General features: G+C 42.2%; 1 long non-coding RNA gene across 2 annotated transcripts in view; it reads right to left on the bottom strand.

The window, feature by feature from the left end:
- Positions 1 to 332: 332 nt before the first annotated feature.
- LOC137749618 (uncharacterized) overlaps positions 333 to 25426 on the bottom strand; it is a 238153-nt gene continuing 213059 nt past the window's right edge. For both annotated transcript variants that reach the window (XR_011070233.1, XR_011070234.1), the window contains 2 exons: positions 10590 to 10672; positions 333 to 2412 (listed from right to left, as the gene is read on the bottom strand). This is a non-coding gene — a long non-coding RNA (uncharacterized lncRNA). The remainder of the gene's footprint in view (positions 2413 to 10589; positions 10673 to 25426) is intronic.

The following is a 25426-nucleotide window of genomic DNA, read 5'->3' on the forward strand; positions in this document are numbered from 1 at the left end:
ACATGACACTTCAGCTCTTTAGAAACAACCTTTCTACAAATATTGACAAGTACACTTTGGTCACCAACTCGGAATAATTCAAGAGATCCCAATAGCCCAGAGACACATCGTACCCAATCATGCCAAGCCTAGTTGTGCAACTTTGATTGTCACGCTGGCAGCTACCTTCTGGCCAAGGTCCTGTAACACATGCAGAGTGAAGGCTGCAGCTGAAGCGGGTCCAGGGACAGCACTGCTGTTACAAAGTTCTAACTGGGAGGGATTGGAGCTGGGACATAAACAAGCAAGAAAAGCTAAAATTTTGGAAATTTTTATTGATGGTGTTCTTTTTGGATGTTGTGTTGATGAAGAGAAAAAGCTACAACAGGGTAGGAGAGAAATTTCTTTACCTGAAAAAGAAGCACACTTTTCTCAAACCCTTCAATTATCTGAATGGTTTGAATAATTATTTGGCTTTCAGGAAGCAGAAGAAAGTTCTGAGGAAACCAGTTCCAACTTCTTGGTATATTTTGAGCTCAACTGATGAAAACTGAATCTAGAAGGCTATACCTCTTGACGAGCATAATAAGTTTTTTTTCCTACCAGAAATAAGGGTTCATGTTAATTATTTTGACACATAGGTTGTTGTTAGCAGGTACACTCCTACGTTCCATCAGCCAAAACTCAACAGTTCATGAGACTGCAACCCAACTGCTTTATTATTATTATCGCCATTATTATTATTTACTATTATAATACATGGACCTACCTTGAATCCAAGCATCAGTACACGAACGTCCTATAAAAGAATTAAACCTTGAACCTCCCACTCATCACCTCTTACTGAAAAGGCAGCGGAGAGAAGCCACATTTAGGGAAGAAGTTGTTAAGGACAAGTCCCAGCTTCCTCCATGTTGTCTGAATTCTGTCCCTGTATTAAGTTTCATCACTGTCAGGCCCCATTCTTTTTTTTTTTTTTAAGTATTTGTTTATTTATTTATTTATGGCTGTGTTGGGTCTTCGTTTCTGTGCAAGGGCTCTCTCTAGTTGAGGCGAGCGGGGGCCACTCCTCACCGCGGTGCATGGGCCTCTCACTATCGCGGCCTCTCTCGCTGCGGAGCACAGGCTCCAGACGTGCAGGCTCAGTAGTTGTGGCTCACGGGGCCCAGCTGCTCCGCGGCATGTGGGATCCTCCCAGACCAGGGCTCGAACCCGTGTCCCCTGCATTGGCAGGCAGACTCTCAACCACTGTGCCACCAGGGAAGCCCCCAGGCCCCATTCTTGAACTACAGCTGAGTAATTCCCTGAAGAATCACCTTGACTCTGTTGGATTTTAATATTTAGGCTCCCAGTAGATCCAGGGTCTATATAAACAACAGTCACATGGAAACTCTTCAGTATTTTTTTTTTTGGAAACTGGCCTCAGAAAATCACACGTAAAATTTCACAAGAAAAACATCTTTTAGAATTTGAGGTCAAGGTAAACTCATTTCTATTGAAGATTTATGTACTCCTTTGGGGGAAAACTTCCTGTGTAACCCAGAGCCAAATATTAGCTGTTAGAAATTGGCTCTTAATGGTTTACATACTTGCTTCCCCTTCCCTTTTGTGAGTTTTATTCTTTGTTTTCTTATTCTGTTATGTAAATTCCGTCCTTTGGAGGGGGTCAGGTGGGGACACGGAGCTGATTCCAGAGGTCTGGCTGGTGCCTTCGATGTTGCAAGTAAGTGGCTCTTGATCTCCATTTGATTCCAGAGGTCTGGTTGGTGCCTTCGATGTTGCAAGTAAGTGGCTCCATTTGCTCACTGTGAGGTACGCCCTATTTTCCTCTCCTTTTACAGATGAAGGTATTTCCCCAATTGCACCTACCCTTAGTGATACAGCCTAGATTTGACCTCTGGTCAGGGGGCCCTGAACCCTGGTTCCTTGGACACATCCAGTCTTCTTTGTGCCAGGCTGAAAGTAGTGTGGTATGAACAGTGAATCATGGTAAAATCAATCAGTCTGTGTCCCTCTTTGTTTGACTCAAGAATGAAGACCTCAGCACATGCTCCTTTTCTATTTTCTCAGGAAAGGTGGTAGCATGAATGAGAGCACGGAGCAGAAATGCCATGAAACGGATGATAATGAAGTAGAAGAGGAGGAGGGGGAGGATTGGAGGTGCGAGTGGAAGTAATGACGCCGATGCTGAGGCTGCCGGCGGAGCTGACGGTGATGGCAAGGTTGATGAGGATGACGGCCTGGATGCAGATGCTGATCTTGCTGCACCCTTCCTGGTCACAAGGTATTTATGGTGGGTTCCAATCACCTTCCCCTACTCCCTCGATTGTGCTCAAGTTTCCCAGACATGAAGCCAAAGGAAAACTATAGCTCATTTCCAGGAGTGGATCCAGGTTTTGAAGGGCCAAAAGCTCATACAATGTGGGGGGTTCTCTACAAGAAAAATAATAAGACATTACTAACAGAAATTAAATGAGAAGCCCTGGAGCTTATGTTTCATTAGTTTCATAGTGAATGTACCTCTGTCTGTGTCTTTGTTACTGGATGAGGTTTCTGCCCTGACTTTAGTAATAAAGAGCTGGAAAGGTCTAGTGAACCCTCCTGTTGTAAACACTCCCTATGTCATTCATCGAGAGTCATGTGTTAATTCATCTAATCCTCAAAATAATTCCAGAAGGTAGATGTGACTGTCATTCTCATTTTAGACCTGAGGAAAGTGAGCTACAGAGAGGTTAAGTAATTTGCCCAAAGCCTCACAGATACACTAGGGACTGGGATTCCAACCCAGGCAAACCACCTACAGATCATGAACTCCCCGCCACCACACGATTCTACTTCTCAGACAAGGAGAGAACAGGGCGTCTGCATGCAAAGGGTCCCTGAGAAAGGACAGCATTCCCTGTCCCTCGTCACCCTTTCGCCTGCTGGATTTTGATAGGCTTGGAGAGATTGAAGGGTAAAGGAGGCCTAAGCCCAGCTTTGTGGGTGGAACTCAAGGGATGGTAGGTTTCTACTATTCCTGTGCCTAGCCCAGCACAGCAGGGATGGCAGCAGTGGCTCTGGGCTGCCCCGTCCAGGTGGAGAGGACACCTTTCCAATGGGAAGGCTGGGGAACTGCACAGAGAGACCGAGGGAGGGCCCTGCAGTGGGCCCTGTGTTCTGACCAGGTCCCTTTGGGTCCCTTTCACTGTTTGGGTGCACCCTTCCTGCGGCATCAGTGTGCTTTTGTGTCTACGGGGGTTCTTCAGAGAACTGGCCTTGGATGAGTGGAGCTGCTTTGCCTGCATAAAAAGTCAGGGTGGCTGAGAGTTTAAGCTCCCCCCAGGGACGCTACCAGTGACTGACAGCAAAGGAATAGGAAAGCCTGGCTCCCCTGGAACCTACCAGAACTCCCTGCGGGATAAGGCTAAAGGCACCCTCTGCAGGACTTGCCTGGGACCGTCCTCCTGCGTAGCTTCCTCCCCTTCCCTGTCCTGCTTCCCTCACCCCCTTACCAGTTTCTCCCAGGAACTTTTCCTTAATAAACCTCTTGCAAAGGAGTCTTCACCTCAGTGACCGTTTTTAGATAACAACCTGAGGAGGCCCCAATGCTTAAATGGTTAAAAATTCTTAAAAGCTGCACCAGCTGTGTATCATACACATATAGAAACAAGTTAGGAACTCTTACGGAATAGCACATAAACAAATACTTGTGATGAATCAAATATAATCTAAATATGAATACTTTGGCACTAGGTAGATACAGTCTTCTGTATCAGATGCAGCTGCAAGCAGGGAGGACTCCCTGAAGGAGGTGAGCTAATGGACTTATAAAGTGAATGTCATGAATAGACAGAGGGATATAAAACAGCTCAAGCCAACTTGCTTTAGCAGGATCATGTTTGGGGGCCTTCAAAGTAGAGTTCACACTTGGGGGATTTTTGTAAATATTTAGGTGTGAATATTTGAAACCTAAATAGCTGTATTGGGATAGTCACTGAATATGTGAATTTAGTTTACACCAATTCTGCTTTAAATTTACAAAGTACTCCTCGTATAAATACCATGGCCAACCATTTGATATCCTAGCCTGAAGCATGCAGTAAAACCTGGTGAATGTTCTCTGCTTATGTGAACAAAATACTCAACTCCGTTAATACTTTAAGATTAAAATAAAGTTTGAAAAAACTTCTTGGAGGTGAACATACATACTATAAAGTGTATATTTAAAACTTAAGCGTATAATTCAACCTATTTTTGCAAAACAAACACACCCTTGTAATCACTCCCCAGCTCATGAAATAGAGCTGCTAACACCCCAGTAGTCTCCTTGTGGCTTCTTCCAATCAATGCCCCTTGCCCTTTTTTTTTTTTTTTTTTAAACATCTTTATTGGAGTATAATTGCTTTACAATGGTGTGTTAGTTTCTGCTTTATAACAAAGTGAATCAGTTATACATATACATATGTTCCCATATCTCTTCCCTCTTGCATCTCCCTCCCTCCCACCCTCCCTATCCCACCCCTCTGGGTGGTCACAAAGCACCGAGCTGATCTCCCTGTGCTATGCGGTTGCTTCCCACTAGCTATCTATTTTACGTTTGGTAGTGTATATATGTCCATGCCACTCCCTCACTTTGTCACAGCTTACCCTTCCCCCTCCCCATATCCTCAAGTCCATTCTCTAGTAGGTCTGTGTCTTTGCTCCCGTCTTGCCACTAGGTTCTTCATGACCCTTTTTTTTTTTTTTCCCTTAGATTCCATATATATGTGTTAGCATACTGTATTTGTTTTTCTCTTTCTGACTTACTTCACTCTGTATGACAGACTCTAACTCCATCCACCTCACTACATATAACTCCATTTCGTTTCTTTTTATGGCTGAGTAATATTCCATTGTATAAATGTGCCACATCTTCTTTATCCATTCATCCGATGATGGACACTTAGGTTGCTTCCATGTCCTGCCCCTTGCCATTCTGACATCCATCACATGATAATGTTTTTCATGTTTTTGAGCTTTATATTAATAGAAGCAAGCCTTATGCACTTCCAGTCTAACCTCTTTAATTTAATATTATCTTGATAAGCTTCATTCCTGTTGTTTGTTCTTTTTCATCGCTGTATTTTATAATGTTTTATGTATTCATGCTACTATTGTGAATGTAATAGTATTCCAGTTTGGGGCTTGTATTGTTTTCTAGGGCTTCTGTAACAACTACCACAAACCTGGGCACTCAAAACAACAGAAATGCTTTGTCTCACAGTTCTAGAGGCCAAAAGTCCGAAATCAAGGTGTCTGCAGGGCTGCGTTCCCCGCGAAGGCTCCGGGGGGAGATTCCTTCTTTGTCTCTTCCAGCTTCTGGTGGCTCCAGATGTTCCTTGGATTGTGGCTGCATCACTCCAATCTCTGCCTCTGTCTTCACACGGCCTTCCCTTCTTCCTCATCTCAGTTCTCCTCCTCTGCCTCTCAAAAGGACACTTATCATTGGATTTAGAGCCCACCAGCTAGTCCAGGGTGATCTCATCTCAAGATCCTTACCTTAGTTACATCTACAAAGACTCTTTTCCCAAATAAGGTCACATTCACAGGTTCTGGGGATTAAGACGTGAACCTATCTTATAGGGGCCAACATTCCACCCACTCTAGGACCATTATGAATAGTGCTGTTGTGAACATTCTTGCACACGTCTTTTGGGGGTCATGTGCGTTTCTGTTGGGTTTACACCTGGGAGTAGAAGTGGAAGCCATAGGGTGTTGTTTGAGCTTTATTACATCTCATCAAACAGTCGTTCAAAGCGGTGCAGTGCACCTTAGAGATGACCAAAACTAATCACAGCATGTTACAAATGCAAAATTGATAAAAAGGGAAGCTCAGATATGTTAACTAATTACCCAGAGTTTCACAGATGATTAGTGGCAGAGCAGGAATGAACATATTTTTTAAAACAGCACAGGACTCTGCTTAGCAATGTTAACATCCCCCTGGATTTTCCTTGAATTTCACTTTTCAAGTAAAACACGATTAGCAGATCTGTTTATTAGCCCAGATGCCCAGATGCTGACATTTCTTTTCCACGTGCACAGTGTTGGCTCCCGATGGGCTCTAGGAGAATCCCAAAGTGGGGAATCACAGCTCCGCTCTGGCATCTTAAAAATGAGAAACTCAAGTACCAAGATGGGAAGTGCCTTTCTTAATGCCCAGTTGCCATCATGATTTCAGTTAGATACAGGGCTAGCTTTTTTATAGGATCTTTTGTTTGCTAGAGTTAGACAACCAAAGAAATTATTAAAGTGCCTTTGGGATAAAAAGGGGAAGGGCTTTCAATTATCGGTCTTTGGAAGAGAAGAGAAAGAAAAGAGAGAGGGGAGGAAGGGCTGCATAGAAGGTCAAACCCCATAGTTGAAGGTGACGATGGAGGACCAGGAAGCTGGGGTTGGCAGGGTTACCAGAAAGATTTTATGGAGGAGAAGCGCCTGACCTGTGTTTCTCCAAGGCTTGCTACACGTTGCACGGTGTTCTTCTCCCCAGATGCTTGATGTGAATAGGTATGTTATGCAGACAAGGAGGGAGAGACCAGGTTCTATGTGTGGGTTGAAAGGATTTAGAAGAGATAACACATATTGAAAGATGAACCAAGATCAGAGGTACCACGGCAACATTTACCTCATCCCAGAAATGTACAGAAAACCTGGGAAATTGTGGAATTCTACATCATTTAGAAAAAAGAGAGTGAGGCAATAGTGTAGAGGTCTCAGCGAGCCAGGAATGCCTACTGGATATTAAGGTTCCATTATATGGATCCTTTCTAATAGAGTTGGTCTAGTACCAGGATTTTCTGACACCTAGCCTAGTGGTCCTTTCTGTAAATTAAATGTGGGTGAAATGCCTAAATATGGCTCACAAAATGGATGAAACCTTTGGGAAAATTACCTTTGCAGCTGTCCTACACTGGGACAGGCATAATATCAACATACTCTTTGAACAAGAACTTGGCTGAATTCAAATAAGATACTGGCAATGAATGACTAGCATTGCAGCTAGTACTTTGGGGTTTATAGTTTTTTCTCTTTGTCCTAAATCATTCCTTGGCTTTGAACTTTTCCTCTGCTTTCCCCAGGGGGACCCTTCAATCCATATTACAGGTGCTTCTTCAGCTGCCACTGAAATCCTACATTTCATCAAATGTTTTCCTCCTGCCCCCAGGACAAGCCGATCCCAGAGAGACCATGTTTGGTGGCCTGGCAATTGGAAAGCTTGTATCCGCTTCCCACTTTGATTGCTTTCTCTGATTCCTGGGGATTCAAATCAAACTGTCATCTTTGGGAGCAAGTGTCTAGTTCCGAACAAGATGCACTTTCCTAACAGCCTGATGGTAGAGGAAATTATGTATTGTCTGGCCCCTGAGATTGATGAGTAAAGGAAACTGAAGAGGCCTTTGCCTGGTTTGGGTTGATAAGGGGCACTTGGGCATGCGGACATTGTTTACCACCAAACACTGCAGATTCGGGCTTTAGGACAAGCCATACAAGGAGGGGCTGGTCTGATCACCTGGATGTGGATAAAACGCCATGGTGTTCCCTTGAGAGCTTCTAAGGAGACTCCCACAAGAGGAAACAAAAGCCAAAGAACAGTCTTGGGGCAAATGTCAGCATTTACTCATGTGAGAGTGGAGGAAGGAGGGAATTAGTGACTTTTTTCTTTTTCCTTTTCATGTACGTGTAGGGAGGAAGGTTAACGTCAGCTCAATCAAGAAGAGAGTATCAATGGCCCTGGGAGGGGGCAGACCTCTTCCTTGTGATAATTTAAGCCATAAAGCTGAATGCTATGCCTGGCTACCAAGGCATGTGAAGCATCCAGTCAGTCTAAAATCTAAGTAAGTCATGTTATGTGGGTCTGAAGGAGAGCTTAACTCTTCTGACACTGGAGGAAGTGGTACAGGGGCAGCAGGACAGGTCGCCTTAAATGTAGAGAAAACCCTTCTGATTTGTAGAAGGAGGGAAGGATGCATCTCCCTTTTAAGGTTTTCCGCCAAGAGAATACTGTCCTTCAAGGCACCAGGATTAAGAAAATGTTTTAAATAAGGATGAAATAGACTTTTATTTACTTTAAAAAATGTATATTTCGGAAAAGAGCTATGTCTTTGTCTTGAGGCACTCTGAGCTCATACACTTCATTCAGTTGGCTCTCACTGAAGCTTGCAGCTTGTGGAAACGTGAGGGTTTTATGGGCCGTGGAAAGACTCTGAGGATGGAATATGATTTTCTGTTTCAGGGCTTGAAAGCAATCCAAGTCTAAGCTTTGACAATGTTCCAGTTACTACTACTGCGTAAGAAACTACCCTAGAACTTAATGGCATAAAACAATCTTTTTATTACGCTCATGGATTCTGTGTCAGGAATTTGGATGAAGCACAGTGGGGACAGCTTCTCTCTTCTCTTTAATGCCTGGGGCCTAACTGGGGAGATTCAAAAAGAGCGACTGGGATCATTTGGAGGCATCAGTACTCCAGTGTCTGGTGGTTTTTGCTGGCACTTCACTGGGATCTCAGCTGGGCCATTGGCTGGAACATTTACACATGGACGTTCTGTAGGAGCCAGTTTGGTTTTCTTGCAGGGAGCTGGATTCCAAGACCAGTTGCACCAAAAGAACAAGGCAGGAGTGCATAGCATTTTAATGATCTATCCTGGAAAGTCACAGAGTATTATTTCTGCCATACTTTGCTGGTCATGGCAATGACAAAGTTCCGTCCATGTTCAAGGACAAGGGACATAGAGTCCAGCACTCAATGGGAGGAGCCCTGGAGTCACATTGTAAGAAGACCATGTGCGGTGGGAGACATTGTTGCAGCTGTCTTTGGAAATACAACCAGCCACAGCCAACAATGATTTTTAGAACAACATGGGAGATAGATTGGTGATGGGTAGAAGGATGAAGGGTGCAGCCCAACTGTGCATTGAGAAATAGCTCTGGTTGAAGTAGACCAAGGTCGTGGAATCTATACCTGTAGGCTCAAGGCCTATGGCCATCCTCTACCATGAACACATTTACAAATGCGTGTGGCTGGTCACAATTGAGACGAGGGAGGAAAATTTGAGTAGCTTGGTGAAAACTGATCTCCACGGCTGACAGACAACTCAACAATGTGCTCTTCTGCCTGTGAGCTGGCAATGTGCCCAGTCTGTATATAGAAAGGCAAAGGTGCTTCCAAAGGTCTCAATGTCAGAAGGTTTCAAGTCCCCTTTGCCTGTTGGCCAGTCATCTGGAGTAGGTAGTTGATTAACTCCTGAGACACTGAACAAAGAGCATGTCGCTTCCATGGGAAGCACAAGCCTGTGTTGTATTCATCTGCCTAGGTCATTTGTTGGATGCTATCATATTTTTTAGAAGAACTAATTTTGGGTCTGGTTCTCTCGGAAATTTTACTCACAGTTTGCACCCTCTGTGGGAATTACAAATGAGCATCATCACCTTGGTAAAATCAAAGCATTTAATGGTCCTTATTTTCATTAACATTATATATCATTTCATACCTATAGAGACTCTTTAGAGAGGTTTAAAAGTCAGATGATTTATTTCAGGCACTTAAAAGGTGCCTGCTCAGTTAGCTTAGTACTTAATAAAATCATGAGGAAGTGCAAAAGTTCTGCTTCTCAATAGTAATAGAGGTTTTCAAAGTGATAAAAAGCTCTTTCATGTCTTAGGGTCTTTCTTTTGTAAGAACTACACTTGTGGGACTGACAATGGTAGCTCTTTCACTTTCCAGTGTGTTTGGGAACCTGCAAAGCATGATCTCAAGGCTGGATCTGCTCTGCTTTACCAAGTACCACAGACCTGACTTTGGCCACGTGAGTCCAGATCCTATGTCACCTCCATGCATGACAATATTGGCTCTGATTCTAATTTTCTATTAACTCTCAAACAGCTACACATGTATTGAAATGAATCGAGACTTACTGCCAGCCCACTTGGCAATTGCATTTGCATCTGAGAACAATTGGGATGAGTTACCAGCCAAGTGGCTCTTGAAGATCTAACATAATCTTAAATGTTTTCAATATGCCTAAAAAACAATGAGGCTGGGAAAGGAGAAGATGGGAGAGAATGAGAGATGCACAAAACCCACAATCGCCGCGCTCTTTCACAAGCCTCTAATTGGAGAACCTTAAGAACGAATCAGACGACAAAGGTGACCTTCCTCTTGCCAGGAAAGTGGCATGGAAGTGCCTGCCTGACTGGCCCGATGTGAAGCACATCTTTCCCCAGGTGCTTCTATAACAAGGGGAATGGAGGAGGGAAGGAGAGGAAGGAATTTTAGAGACCCGGAACTGAGCTGTTCAAATGACTGAAATATTTGGGTTCTTCTTAGAAAGTATCTATTTAATTTTTTTTCTATGAGTGTTCTTCAAGAGGGTGTTTCCAACCTGATTTATTACCTTTCTCTTGAGAAAAGTGGATTTATGGAGCAAAACTAGTGTTACACAGACATATTTACACATACAAACATGTTCACACATACTCCTTAAACATTTCTGGGACAATCAGCCTTTCAGTAGGAAGACAAAGGGCAATAGCAGAAAAAGGAAAGAAGGAGACTTCTAAAGGAAAACAAGTAGGATCAAATCATTACCTCCACCTGTGCTGTTCCAGAAGCCGTGGGCTCCTCCACCATCTGCTTTCAAGTCCAGGAGTCAGCAGACAGAATCATCCCTCCTGCATGGAGAATGCTTCATTAAGTCTCCCAGGTGACAGCAAACATGGCATTTTATAGCCAACACAACTCAACTGCTCCAGTAGTGTGAGCATGGAAAGAGACACTTTGCTTTCCACTGTGTGCACATCCAGTCTGCGGGCTAAAAAGATCCTAAGGACCTCATAGCCAGGAGCTTGTATCCCGGACATTTGAATGCATGAGGTCAGCTCACCCATCCTTTTCACAAACTAAGTGCACTTCCAAAAATAACTTTGCTTCAGATAAGACTAGTTCTCGTGACAAATAAGCTAAAGGAAACAGCATTCCTTTCCTTCAAATAGTTCCTAGGACAGTGTACCATTATTTCTTTGTACGATTCTGGAAAGTTGCATAGTCTATTACTCTCCAAAACTGAACAGACCTGACTCCCAAATCTATTTCTTCAGCTTAAGACCAACCTCCAAACTCATTAGCAAAATAGAGATAGTAATATCTCATCATATAATTGAAAGAATTATACGAAGCTGCATATGTAAAGGACCTTTAAAAATTGATCATCATTGATCATCACTACTTAAACATAACGCATTTCAATCAGTATTACGACTTTGTAGTCCACAACTACAAGCTCATGGTCTGTATTTGTGGAGAATATAGAAGGAGAGTCAATATTTTTTTTGCTTCAAAAAGGTGGCAAGACAAAGCTCACAAATATTCCAGCATGATTTCACATACTATTAGTTTGAAAGATGCTGCACATGTGGCCTGGGTGTTTCCCAGCCGTAGGCATTTGCTTATTGTACTGTCAATTCCGTCCTCTTCAAATGTACCTCTATAAACTAACTACAAAGAACCCTAGTTTATATGTCACCAGTCAAAGACTTGGCCCATTTTGAAAATTACATTTTTAAACCATGGGCATACAAGGAAGAGTACTTCATGTTTTTCTGAAAAAGACATAATCTGGGAAAATTTTAAAAATAAACTGAATTTGTGTGGATGATTGCTTCTCTAAAGATCAAGCATTCATTACCTATGAACAGTGCAAGTAGTGCCTTTTCTCCATGCTGCCAGAATGTCAGTGATGAACACAGGGACACTGATAGATTAAACGGAACTAGGATACAAAACAATATTCAACCACCCAATGACAATCAATTGAATTTGATATTATCTGATGGCAGAATACCAAATACAGAAGCCAAGAACTATCCAGGCTCCGTCAACCGTAAAGCAGCCCCACGACAACTCAACACTCATATAATTGACTCAACTCTATAGACACTTTCTTAATCTAACCATTAGTCAAAATGGAATGAGCTAGGCTTCCTGCTTCCTTCATGTAACCTCTGGGTGTGAGGAATGGGAGGAAGAGAAAGGGGACTGGAGTAGAAAGAAGAGTTCAGAGGAGGACCTGGAAAAGGTCAGTCTCACATAGCTCTGCATTTCAGGATGTTGACGTAGCCAGAACCAAGCCTCCACAGTACTCATGCCTACTTTTTCAACCAGCCACTCTTCACAGACATCAGGGGAACAAGTGATGTGACATCTCCAGGCCACAGTGCGACATCCTTTATAATTATCCTCTACGTGAGCTGCACTTCGTCACCATAACAACCTGCACCCCATACTAAGCAGGAGATAATCGTGGAAAATGGAGAAAATGAATCCTATTTCTGATTTGCCTTTGTACCCCATTAATGGATATTTATCACGGGGAGACTGTTTTATTTGGTGACCTCATGAGCTCTTTATATATCAATACATGGACCAAAAAATACTTTAAAGTCACCATCTGAATCCAGGTAATCAGGATTTCTTGGCACCAGTGTGGTTCCTGGCATGATAGGCAAAGCTGGAGTGTCTATATCATTTAATGTGCAACCCAGGACCCTTTGATAGGAAAAGGGGATGCTATTAATACTTATTACAGGGCAACAGGCAATAAACCAAGGCTACCTTGAGCCAATGAGACACAGGTAAAATTCCTTCATGTGAACCTGATGACGTGTTCACCAGCCCGAGGTTGACAGTTGGCCAGGACAGTGTTTCACTTTGAAGCCTTAGAAGCAGGGGAATAAAAATAACAGAAAATGACGTCAGACACTTCACCTGCTGTGGTCAGCCATGCCACGTCCTTCCATTTCTAGGAGAGACAACGCTTGGGGGGGAAGACAAAAGAGGTGTGTGCCAGTTAGGAAGGAACTGCAGGGACTGGGAGGGAGACTGGGAGATGGGGTGAGAGTCTTGAAAATGAAAGGTTTTCCCATTCAGGTTTACTCCCATGCTGTAGAGTTGACTATGGCAGGATTTGACATAACCCATTATATTTTTCTGGGAAAACACAGAAGTATACACTTATGTTGAGTTAGAAACACTAGTGCCTTCCGGACCTGGTAAAGAGGTAAAGTGAAGATTTCCACAGAAGGCTACCGTAAAGGAAAAAACACTCACGTGTGCCTCCTTTACTGCCCTCACAGAACACTTCACTTCTGACACTTCTGGTTACCAAAGGTGTGGGTTTTTTCCCCCATATGCAATCCTCTGTGACACCAACTGGATGTCCTACAACTCGGTTCTATTCTGAGACTAGCCAGAGTTATCATGAATCCCACAGCTCAAGGGCTGGGTCTCATGATTTCCCCCACTTTAGATGCCAATCACAGTAGCAGGTCTCCAGGTGACCCACAACTTCTGTCCTACTTGGTTACAAATCCGAGTTTCTCATGTCTCCCTCCTTGGATTCAATCATTTGCTACAACAGCTCACAGAACTCAGGGAAGCATGTTTACCAGTTTATTATATAACAAAGGATTCAATTAAGGATACAGATGAACAGCCAGATGAGGAAGTACACGGGGCAGGGTCTAGAAAGGTCCTGAGAGCAGGAGCTTCTGTCTCCATGGAGTTGGGGTGTGCCACCGTCTAGGTACATGGGAGTGTTCACCAACCTGGAAGCTCTCTGAACCCCGTACTTTTGAGATTTTTATGGAGGTTTCATCACATAGGTATGATTCATCATTAACTCAATTTCCAGCCCCTCTCCTCTTCCTGGAGGATAGAGGTGGGCTGACAGTTCCAGGCTTCTAATCATGGTTTGGTTTTACTAATGACTAGCCTTCATCCAAGAGCCCACCAAGAGTTGCCTCATTAGAACAAAAGACGATCTTATCACTCAGGAAATTCTAAGGGATTTAGGAGCTCTGTGTCCAGAACCAGGGTCAAAGACCACATATTTGAACAAGAGATGCTCTTAGTATTCTTAACACTCAGGCAATCACAAGGGTTTAAACACACTGATTCAGAAACTCAGCCAATGCTCTGCCACGGTGGTTATCTCTGCAGTACTCATGCTTGCCCAACCCTCTCTACCTGGGATTGCACAGGAGCAGTCCCACACCTTTACATTCTCCAGGTCCCCGCATTTTCCCTCCACTCCAAAAGTAGGGTAACTAATCCTACTGTAGAATGTGACCCTCCCCTGTCTATATGCTGAAGGTTTCCGGATTTGCATAATGCAAAGGGAGAGAAACTCAGACTCAGAATTCAGTCCTTCCATCTTATTGTTGAGTACCGTAGAATTATGACATCACTGTTTATTAAAACTACAAAAGGACTCAGAGGTCATTTTCTTCATTTACCCTCTCATTCCACAAATGGAAGAAGCCAAGCCACAGAGAGGTGACAACAAGCCAAAGGTCAAATGTGTAGGTTAGGGGTAAGTCAGGGATTAGGACCCAGGCTTCCTGACTGCCTATACAGAGTTCTTTCCACTATGGCACCCTATTCTCTGGAGCATTATTTATATGCTTCCCAGGTGTTTTATTTAACAGGTAGGAAGATTGATTGAAACCTTGTTCAGTGTTTCTAGGCAGGTCCGAGAGGTAGCCATGTTGCTTTTTGCCACTTTCTTTTGACAATGTACAGTCCAAACCCTTAGGTGGCCACCAATCAACTTCTCTAAAACCCACGGATTGTTGTGTAAGACTTTGATCAGGAGACAATCTTTTTTTTTTTTTTTCTAATTTGCATCTTACAACATCTTTCCCTACTAAAAAGCCTCCTGCTATCAGCAAACACAAAATGTAGACATCAGTGCCTTAAAGCTTGGTAAGGTTAAGATTCTATTCATCATTTAGAGCTTCCTGCTAGTAGGAAATGTATTCAGGAGAGAGCAAGAACAGATGAAAAAGAATCTCAAAGGGAAAAGAAAGAAATAGTGCAATTAATGTGATCTGAAACCAAAATAAGAAAATCTACTTTGAAGAAGCAACATCACCAGATATGGGAAATATTTCTTTGGCTGAAGGGAGAATGTTTTGCATCCGATTTCTCTGACAACGAAGTTTTCAAGTTGAAAAATGCTAAAGGGTAAGAGAGAAAGCTTGCTTCTCAGAACCTTATGTTAATGCATATTTTGGGGCATTTTTAGGAATCTGAAGGTAGACAAAGATTGGGAGGAACAAATTTAGATGTTTTGTTTCACACAAAGAATAAAGTGATTAGAACTGAAATTAATTAGTGTGGAGGTGGAGGAGGAGGTGTTTATCAAGCCACAGATGTTTCCTGATAGACTTGACTATAGTCTTCTATTAGCTTTAGGAAAGTGATGCTTATGGTGGCAGCACAGAGGTGAAAAGCTAGAGAAGATCAAAGCTGGAATGCACTGGGATAAGGCTGAGTCACAGAAACAGTTCTGCCCCAGGCCTGCAGAACAGAAACCAAAAATGTCATCAGAATAGTCCCTGTGTTTTCATTGCACTTGAGGAAAAAAAAAAAAAAAAATCCTTCTACAAGGAATCACAGCTACTGCCTCTCTAAATGAGTACATTCTAAGGAAGCCCTATATGCATACAAGCAAAGAGGATGCAAAAAATGTTGAATAAATATGCAGTGGATTTAACCAAACTATTCTGTTTCTCCCCCACCCCTTGGCAGCTTTCTTGGATGGTACCATTCAGATAACTGCCTCTCTTTTCCCCTGCATGTGCCTGTGTAGAAAATATTCATGGTTCCAAGGAATCAGCTGGACTCAGGGCCGTGATATCTCACACAACACTCAGCAACACACAGAGTCTAGAAAAGTGGCTTTTATTGCAAGTTTTCCCAAATGAACACAAATCTGTGAATGGGTTCAAGTTGTTACAGGTGGCTCAGTTTTACAAGGAGGGACTTCTGCAGCTTTTGATAGCTGCATATTATCAGCAGGGATCAAGACCTGTTTTCTGCTGTTTCATGTTGGAGCAGGTTGTTTTATCAAATGACCGTAGTATAATTGAGTGATCAAAGGATGGTTAAGTCACAAAGCCATGGAATATTCTAGTTACAGGATCCTCTATGGCTGTAAGGTTTACAAAATATTTAAGGTAGAAAAACATTGCATAGCAGGTGCCTCTGAAGCGCAAGCTGGTTCCCCAGCATTGGTAAAATATTGGCTTTTAATTTCCTTTCCTTTATCTGATGATACCCATGCAGGTTTTTACTTTTCATCAGTGATTGCTGCCCTTGAGAATGAATTTGAAATAGATAAGTTTTGCAAGAAACTCATAATCAACACAAATACTATGTCATCCTTGGATGCCTCTTGAAATAATCTCAGTGCTCATTTCTGCCACTCATATTTTTTCCCTTCAAGGGTCAATTCATTTCTTCTCAAGAACACACCAGCCCCTGTGAACTCTCAACGCCTCCACCTTTACCCTTCAGGAGCTGATTGTTCAAAGGGCTGCCTTGTGACATTTTCTGTGTTTTTGTCTTGCAGAGCTATTCGACCTTCCCTATCTCCCTCTCATCTTCCCGGCTACACACTAAATCAAATTCCCTGTCCAAGAGCAGTAGTGTTTTCCCCCACCTTTCAGCCACTTTTTGGACACATGCTTAGTGAACTTAAATATTCTAAAAACATACCAACAGAAAGTTAAACATACAGGAAACTTGCAATACTTTCATAAGCTCTGTCCTACCCACAGCTAACAAATCCACAAGGAGAAAAACACACTAAATCGCCATGATTCACTGGGTTCGCACAGCAGGAAAACCTATTCATCCTCTATGATTGCTTCAAAGAACTTGCCGAAGATAGGTGTTATATTAATCTAAGAGATTCCTGGTATTGCAATGTGGCCTAATGTAATTCTTAGCTGTTAAGTACCTTTATTGATTCCAAAGAATTCATCGGAGAGACATGGAATAATTAGGTACATTAACACTTTCCACGATGCATAATCCTTCTCAGGAAGCTTTGATGCCCTAAAGGACCGGAGCTGAGAAAAATAATTTTCTCTCCAGTCTCCTGTGTCTCTTCTCCAAGAAGGAAGGCAATTTCTCTCAGAAAGGTTTGCATTTCGCTGACTGTTTGCCATACCCAATACAATAATATTATCGTATTAATCTTCTGCTTGCAAAGGAATGGGCAATATTTACAAGGGTTTATTTTTGTTGTTGCTCTTTAAATAATGCATGTTGTTTCTTCACAAATCCTGGGATTAAAAGAAACTGCTTAGTTCTAACTACATTCGACAAAATAGGAAAATTGATAAGCCCTAAATAATACAATCCACACCAGTTTTCCTGGCACTGGATTTAACTTGTTGTTCTTTACCTAGAAATGTGGGCCATAGAAATCAGCGTGTAGAGAAGAGGTTGAGAAGCTTGGAACTCTCTGGGGGTTCCTGAACTGAGGACTGAAGAGGGAGCCCATCCGTTTAGTTACTCAGTCACGCAAGCTGTGTTTCTTGGTTGTCTACCATCTGCCAGGCACACACTGCTGTAGCCATAGAAGCCAACAACACAGGCCTGGTCCTTGCCTTCATGGAGTTTATACTCCAGTGGTGAACAAATCATCAGTCGTAACCTTATGCCCACATATTTACTCAGAGTGCCCCAGGGGAGGCGGAGGCACAGGCTGAAAGGATGTGCCCTTGGCCCCACCTCCTCTCCCTAGGCCTTCCAACGTGAACCTTAGGCACTTCAGTCTTTTAAGACATCATGGTGAAAATCACAGTGGAAGTTAGGCAGGAATAAGCTTAGAAAGAACACTTTGGTTCTAACGTCTATGGGGCTTAGAGAGACACTGAGTCCTCAATACTAGATTTTTTGCCCTAGCTCTGACATCTTGGATAATTCAGTCCTGCCTTGGGAACTTGGATTTTGTCTTCTGTATAATCAGGATGTCAGGATGGGTGGTGAGTGAAGTTCCTTCCGGAGTCTTAAGATTCTCTGTCTCAAACCACAATTTTTATATTTTCTATTTTCTGCTTGAATCCACCCTCCAAGCAAGGATCTTTCAGATCCCTCCATGTCTTTCTTGCCTTCTGACCTTTCCACAGGTTTTTCTTTCTGCCTGGAATGATGTCCTCCGCCTGAATAACTCTAATCCATTCTCCAAGTCTCCCCTTAAGGGTCACTCTTCTGATCTCTTCACTCTAATTGGTGTCATCCTATTGCACGCCACCACAACCTATTGCTGCCCTCACAACCACTGCCTTCTCTTAATACCATTGTTTTGTACTCATCTATGCATACATTTGTCTAATGACTATCTCTGCAACAGGGCTGCAAGTTCCATGAATGCAAAGACCATGACCGTAGAGCTTATCGCTGTTTTTCCAGAACTTAGTACACAGCCAGTGCTCAATACATACTTGGCAACAGAATGGATGCTTGAATTTAAAGGACTAATCTTTTCATGCTAGCTCATTTTTAGATTATGTTCTAAACTTAACATTCCGTTTTCCCATAGATTTCCATTCTAAGCTGAAATGCTTTGTTTCCAAAAACTCCAGAAAATCCATTCTTTTTTTTTTTTTTTTTTTTTTTCCATTTGGTTGACAGTGTTCAGCTGTTGTTTGGAGCAGTATTTTTCACAGCGTCTGTCTCCCGACCTTGACAAATTAGCAGTCACTTAGGAAGCGCTTCTCTATGCTTTTGCCCAAGGACTTTATAAAAGGTTAAAATAAACCTTTTTAAAAGATGAGCTTTTATTGGCAATTTATTTCTCTAATTGATGGAATTAAAATAAGAGTGGCAAATTAGCCAAGTTTGATCTCAGGTACAGGGATTGGACGTGAGTAATCCCTGTAATGCAGTCCTAATTGCCATCTGCATGACTCTGGGAGAGGAACATCGCATTATTGATTTAGCCTTTGATGCTAATCTTAGAACCAGAACCAACCAATAGTTCTTCAAATTGCTACTCTCAGGCGCTGTCTGCTGCTTCTGTAAATTTAGACCATGAGGCCCAGGAAGCTGCCCGTGGTGTACCCAAAGCCTGATGAGGGGACACCTTAGCTGCCTGAGGAGACCAGGAATGCGGAGGAACTCTGGGTTCTGAAACACTGGGGAAAGTACAGATCGTCAGAACAGCAAGAGCAACAGGCAGTGTCTTAGAAGAAGAACCACACTAGCAAATCTGTGAGGTCAGCAAGCTTGACAGTAGGAACAGCAGTAGATCAAATTGGGGATAGGCTTGTATTGCCCTTGGTGTACCCGTCAGGCTGCCCTCCTGAGGGTCTGTTTCTCACTCCTTATCAAAATTGCTCTCCTCGGTGCTAATTCCTGTTCTTAATTACCCTGATAAGGGAGGCAGCTTGCTGTGGTGCAGGGGCAGGGAATTTGCTGTCACAGGGACCGGGATTTAATCCCAGCTGACAAGCATAGGATCTTTAGCAATATCTAATTACCTTTTGGCTGAACTACCGTTTCCTCTTATAAAACCTGGGGATAACATGAGCTCCTTCATCAAGTTTTATGTAGTGCAGACAAGGATCAATAAAATATTACTTTCCTGTCCTTTGTAACTATTAAAGTCTTCATTTGTTAACTCTCAGGTAACAAGAGCTTTATCAGAAATAATGTCTCAGTCTGAAGAAGTTACTGTGTGTTGGTAAAATGTCAGATACTAGAATGTGTGTGTGTGTTAAGGATTGGGTACCTTCGGCCCAACATGGTAGATTGAACCATTAGTCTCTGCTCTTCATTCCTCTGAAGCTGACTTTTTTTTTTTTTTAACATCTTTATTGGAGTATAATTGCTTTACAATGGTGTGTTAGCTTCTGCTTTATAACAAAGTGAATCAGTTATACATATACATATATCCCCATATCTCTTCCCTCTTGCATCTCCCTCCCTCCCACCCTCCTTATCCCACCCCTCTAGTGAAGCTGACTTTTTTATCTTGTCATGCCTCATGGACCCAGTAACTAGGCTCTTGGCTTTTTTCTTAAAACTGAGCACCCTCAACCTCCATACCTACAACTCCATCAGATGATCCCTACTCTTGGTTGCCCCTGGCCAGGGACTATGTCTAGATTCCTGGTGCCCATGCTCACCTGCTTGGTCAGCCTTGACTATTTGCATACAGAGCCCCCCCCTACTAAGTGAGATATGCCCAATTCTTGAATTCCTGTCATTGATGATCTGTTCTCCTTCAACACTGACTTGAGGATAGGTTGTGACATATGGCCAGTCGTCCTTTTTTACAAACCTCTGATGGTGTGAGACCATGTGATCAGCACAAACATTTAGTAGGTAAACCACTATGGGCACTGCATTTGTAATCAACTGTGTTTCCAGTAGACTTACCGGCACAGAGGACCTATTGCTATTTTTCTGCTATAAAGACGGGTGAAAGCATTGTAATTAATTCTTAAACCACTGAGAAGAGAACTAGAACAGGAAAAAGTACTCAGGATTTCTTATAAAGTGGATTAATCCAAAGCTGACCTCTTTGTCAAGGAGATCACTTAGCACCAATTGTAAAATTTCCCAACACCCAAGCGATCGTTTGATGGAGTTCGCCACACTCCAGTCAGCACTGTTCAAGTTGCTAATTATTTATTTTGGATTAAAACCTTGCTAATGAGAAGAAACTTTGAGAGGTCTCATGCAAAGCCATGCTAGGATTACAGTGAGAAAGCAACTAACAATTTCTAGGAGGTTCCTTCTGCTTTGGGAGAAGAAAAAGTATAGGATACAGTTCCTGCCACGAAGATGAAGCTTCTACGATGAAACCAGCAGGGATGAGATAAATTGAGAAAAATACTGTCATGAAATAAATAATGACACAACTAACACATCACTCAGCTTTAACCAATATCAAGTTAATTTCAGATTCTCCTCTTTTTAAAGAAATAAAATACTACAGATACAGGTGAAGCCCTCACCCATTAAATTTCCCTCTCACCCAGAGGTAAACATGAGTCTGATTTTGGTGTGCATTATTCTCAGTCATAATTTTATACTTTTACTATGTGCATAGGCATCCTTTAGAAAACATTTAGTCTTGTTTTCTTTGTTTTAAAATTTTACATTCCATCACACTCTGTGTATTTCTTCACAACCTGCTCTTTTGATTCAACATTGTTTCTAGATTCACATGTATTGATACATATAGACCTAGCTCATTCATTTTAAATGCTGTATATTATCCCATTTAAATACTGTAATATATATGTGTTTGTATCCATTTCTTCTACTGATTGACAGTTAAGCTACTTGATTTTTATTTTTCCTTTATAACTAGTTCTGCAATAATATTCTAGAACTTATCTCAGTATTCATGCTTGAGAGTTTTTCTAAGTTATACGCCTAGAAGTATCTGCAATTTCAACGTCCTATTTATGATATGGTATATTTTCCTCTTATTTAGCTTATTTTGTATGTATTTCACTAAAGACTTACATTTTTCTCCACAATGGTTTTGTACTTATTTTGCTAGATAAATATTTCTTGCCTCTTAGAATTCATGTTGCTTTTGATGATGGATTTATTATTATTATCATTATTATTATATTTCTAATTTGTTTCTGATTATTGATCTTGTATCCAGAAATCCTGTTGAATTTGTAGTACTAAATAGCATACATATATTGGGCTTTTTTCCAATGTAGATAATCATATCATCAGAAAATACTGACCGTTTTGTTTCTTCCTGCTGTATATGATTTCATTTACTTGCAGCATTGGCTATCGGTAATACAGACAGAAACAACTACAGTGATTATCTTTGCTTTATTCCTGAAATAAAGGGAATGGTTCTAATACTTCACCAGTCGGAACAGTTTTTGGTGGCATGTTTTTAGGTAAAGTAACTTCCCTTTTATTTCTGTTTTTGTTTGTTTTGTTTTGTTCTATTAATTTCTATCATGAGGATTTTATCAAAAGCTTTTTGCGGGCTTCCCTGGTGGCGCAGTGCTTAAGAATCCGTCTGCCAATGCAGGGGACACGGGTTTGAGCCCTGGTCCGGGAAGATCCCACATGCCGCGGAGCAACTAAGCCCGTGCGCCACAACTACTGAGCCTGCGCTCTAGAGCCCGCGAGCCACAACTACTGAAGCCCATGTGCCACAACTACTGAAGCCCGCGTGCCTAGAGCCTGTGCTCTGCAACAAGAGAAGCCACCACAATGAGAAGCCTGAGCCCCACAACAAAGAGTAGCCCCCGCTCACTGCAACTAGAGAAAGCCCGCGTGCAGCAGCGAAGACCCAATGCAGCCAAAAATTAAATAAATGAATAAATAAATAAATTTAAAAAAAAAAAAAAGCTTTTTGCATCTATTAAGGTGACCAAATGGCTTTTCTCCATTAATTAATACAATAAAATCATTGAAATGTTTTCAGATTTTATGCTATCTTTTTATTACTTGGGCCAATATTATTATTTTTTATATCGTACTGGCTAAAAGTATGAACATATTTTCTGCTACAGTCAAAGGCAAGAGCCCTCTGTGAAACTGAGACCAATTTACACAGTAATATCATATGTTCATCCATCCGACTCCTGGGTTCCTGTTCTTTTCACTCAAAATAAAGCAGGGATCCTCTGTCTACACGGTAACCATCCACATGGATGCAGTAAACCTCTTCCCACTGTTTTCATATTTACCCTTGGAGCTGTGGTCAGCCATTGTCTACACAACTAGGGAACGAGGGAATGTATGACCCTGTTCTGTTGGCTGCCTGGATCTTTTCCTTAGGGAGTCATGGCCATGCGTGGCCTGTAATGTGTTGGGAATTGTGTCGATGATGTTGGATCTCAGTGACATCATTCCCACAAGAATGAACCCCACCTGAGAGGACTGGGGAGACAGCGTCTCTGCAGACACCCTGGAAGGCTCTCAGTTCACCCTAGAACTAAGGAGTTTTTTATATCTATAATGTCTGCTCTTGGAACCCCTGTGCCCAGGGTCACTCCTAACTCTAGTCTCTCAAGATTCTCTTTCAAAGATCCCCTCATGTTTAACCCTCTCTCTCCTGCATACAGAACACTAGGTATTTCCCACTTATTCCATCCCTGTGTTCACTTACCGGTAGGTTTAGTCCAGGGTTACTCAAACAGGTGGGTCCCAGTGTCTGTGGTGTATGAAAGGTTCTCTGGCAGCTGTGATGCTGACAGAGGGTTGAGAACCACTCAGAAATACTCTAATGTTAAGAGTGGTTACATATGAATTATATGGTCTCTGCCTCTTTCTTTTATACATACATTTCTGAATTATTTCCAATTACCTTTTCTTTTAAAGAGAAAAACAGAGCAAATTTCATAATCTAAAGGAAGATTTGAATTTGTACAACTTGTCCAGTTTTCCTAGAATAGGCCGGAGGTGCCTGACACACAAAATCCACACCATCCATGTACTGGTCCCAGTCACTGCATCACCCGGAAGCTTGTTAGAAATGCAGCCTCTCGGGCTCCACCCCAGACCTGCAGATCAGAGCCTACATTTTAACAAGGTCCCCAAGGGATTTGTGTGCACATGAAAGTTTGAGAAGTGCTGATCTATCGAACCAAGAATATCCTGGGCTTTAAGTATCTCCTAAGATAAGAAAGTTCCCAAGATGAATATCAGTAGGCCGTCTCTCACAAGCTCTAAGAAGGCTAACTTATTAACATTAAATCAAAATTTCAAGTTAAGTGTTCCTAAGTGTTCCTCTTTGAAGCCACAGCGGTAAACTGTGTTTTAGTCACATTTGCCCGTAATGCCATATATGCCATAAATACAAGGAACCCTCTCCAATATGAACATAATTCCTTTAGCAATCATTCCAAAGGTAAATGAGGCTCTGCTTACGCTTCTCCTACTGCATGAAGTATTTCTGTAACTCATTTAGAACATGTATCAGGATGACCTAATCCAACTTGTATTTTTGTTTCTACTCAAATATTTGGACTCAAATATGCTCCTTGTTGAAATATGCATTAATTTCTCCTTGCTCTGCTTTCCAGGGGAATGAAGAAGAGCTTATCAGGGCCCTATAATAACAAATTATATTTCTAAAAATCAGAACCCATAATAAACACAAGATTGTTCAGATTTAGAGACTATTTATCAAAGCCCCTGAAGGATTTTGAAAAACATAATTTCCAAGCTTCTGGGGGAAGAACTTTAAATGTTCCTGCAATGTTCTCAATGTGTCAGTTTTTGACACATTCACTACAGGGGTCCTCTGGTGGGTGTCTTCATAAACACCATTTCCCATCTATTCAGAAGATGAAATACATGAAAAGGGCTTAATTGGGCGTGTTGTTCTTTATCCTCTGACAGCCAGACAATCACAGAAGGCAAAGAAGTCAAAAGAAAGCAGGAAACCTATACACGCAAAAACCAGCAGACAAATGAGGTTCCCATCCCAACGGCACCTGCTTTCCGAGCTCCTGAAACGTGTACCTGGGATGGAGGTGACGGTTACATGCAGTGCCTGATGGCGGCCACTTGGCATGACATTTCCTACGGGCTGAGAATCTGTGCTGTTGAGTGGATTTAACTCATCTGCTGAAACGGTGGTAGCGAGGCACACATCTCCTCTTAACACGCGGCACACAGCTACCTGTGGCCACGTAAGAGAGCTTGGTACTCACCCCAGCTTTGAGGTCCCACTCCAGTTGGGTGAGTGTCCCCAGGAGGAGAAAGAGAATATTTGAAATGGCAACAAACCAACACTTGCCCACTGTTGTGGTACTGAGTTAACAAAAGAGCAAGGTCAGGTCATCTGAGACATTCGCCTTTAATTTGGACAATAATCTTCCTTGAGATTTCGTGTGTTGCTCACTTTAGGTGACTCCGGAAAATGGGAAAAAAATCTTCAGTACATGAATTGCAGTACGTGAATGAATTGGTTTATGAGCATGACTATTTCTTTTTCATAATATAAAGGGCCATATTTGAAAAGAAAATGTTGTTTTGAGCTTTCCCTTGGTGTTCAGAGTCCATTCAATATTCCCGATTTATGTCTTCAAACCAGCCGACAGCTTCTAGAAAATCCCAGGCCAGTCAACGTGCATTTCTAGAGTATGCTTTTAAGTAGGAGAACTGCTAAGGTTTAAAAAGAAGAAAACGTGACAGACATCTACACATTGTTTCTTCTGGAGCCTGACCTTAGGATCAAGGCTGTCTGTGTGGGAGCTCTGAGCCGACCTTGAGCCTCTCTTTCTAGCAGAGCCAGTGCTGCTGCCCAAGGGTGGGCAGAGAAACCTCCCCGTGGGATTTTTAGTGGGGTCACAAGCTACCGGGCCAGGATGTCAAAGCCCTGAATACTCTTTGTATAACTTTGCACAAAGGTGCTGTTCAGAAAGCCTGCAATCAAGTGGATACATTTTGTCCTATTAGCACAAATTAGTTCTATTGATTGGTTTATTGGCTGGCACCAAGCACAGAGCTGGTTTCCAAAAGGATAACACCTACACAGTGGCTGTGTGATTTAATTAAAGAGACCGCATAAGGGATACACAAAGGTACCATATGCAAGGCAGTGGAACTGGACAGGACAGAGCAGGTGCCAC

This window comes from Eschrichtius robustus, chromosome 16 (genome assembly GCF_028021215.1).
Source record: "Eschrichtius robustus isolate mEscRob2 chromosome 16, mEscRob2.pri, whole genome shotgun sequence".
NCBI lineage: Eukaryota > Metazoa > Chordata > Mammalia > Artiodactyla > Eschrichtiidae > Eschrichtius > Eschrichtius robustus.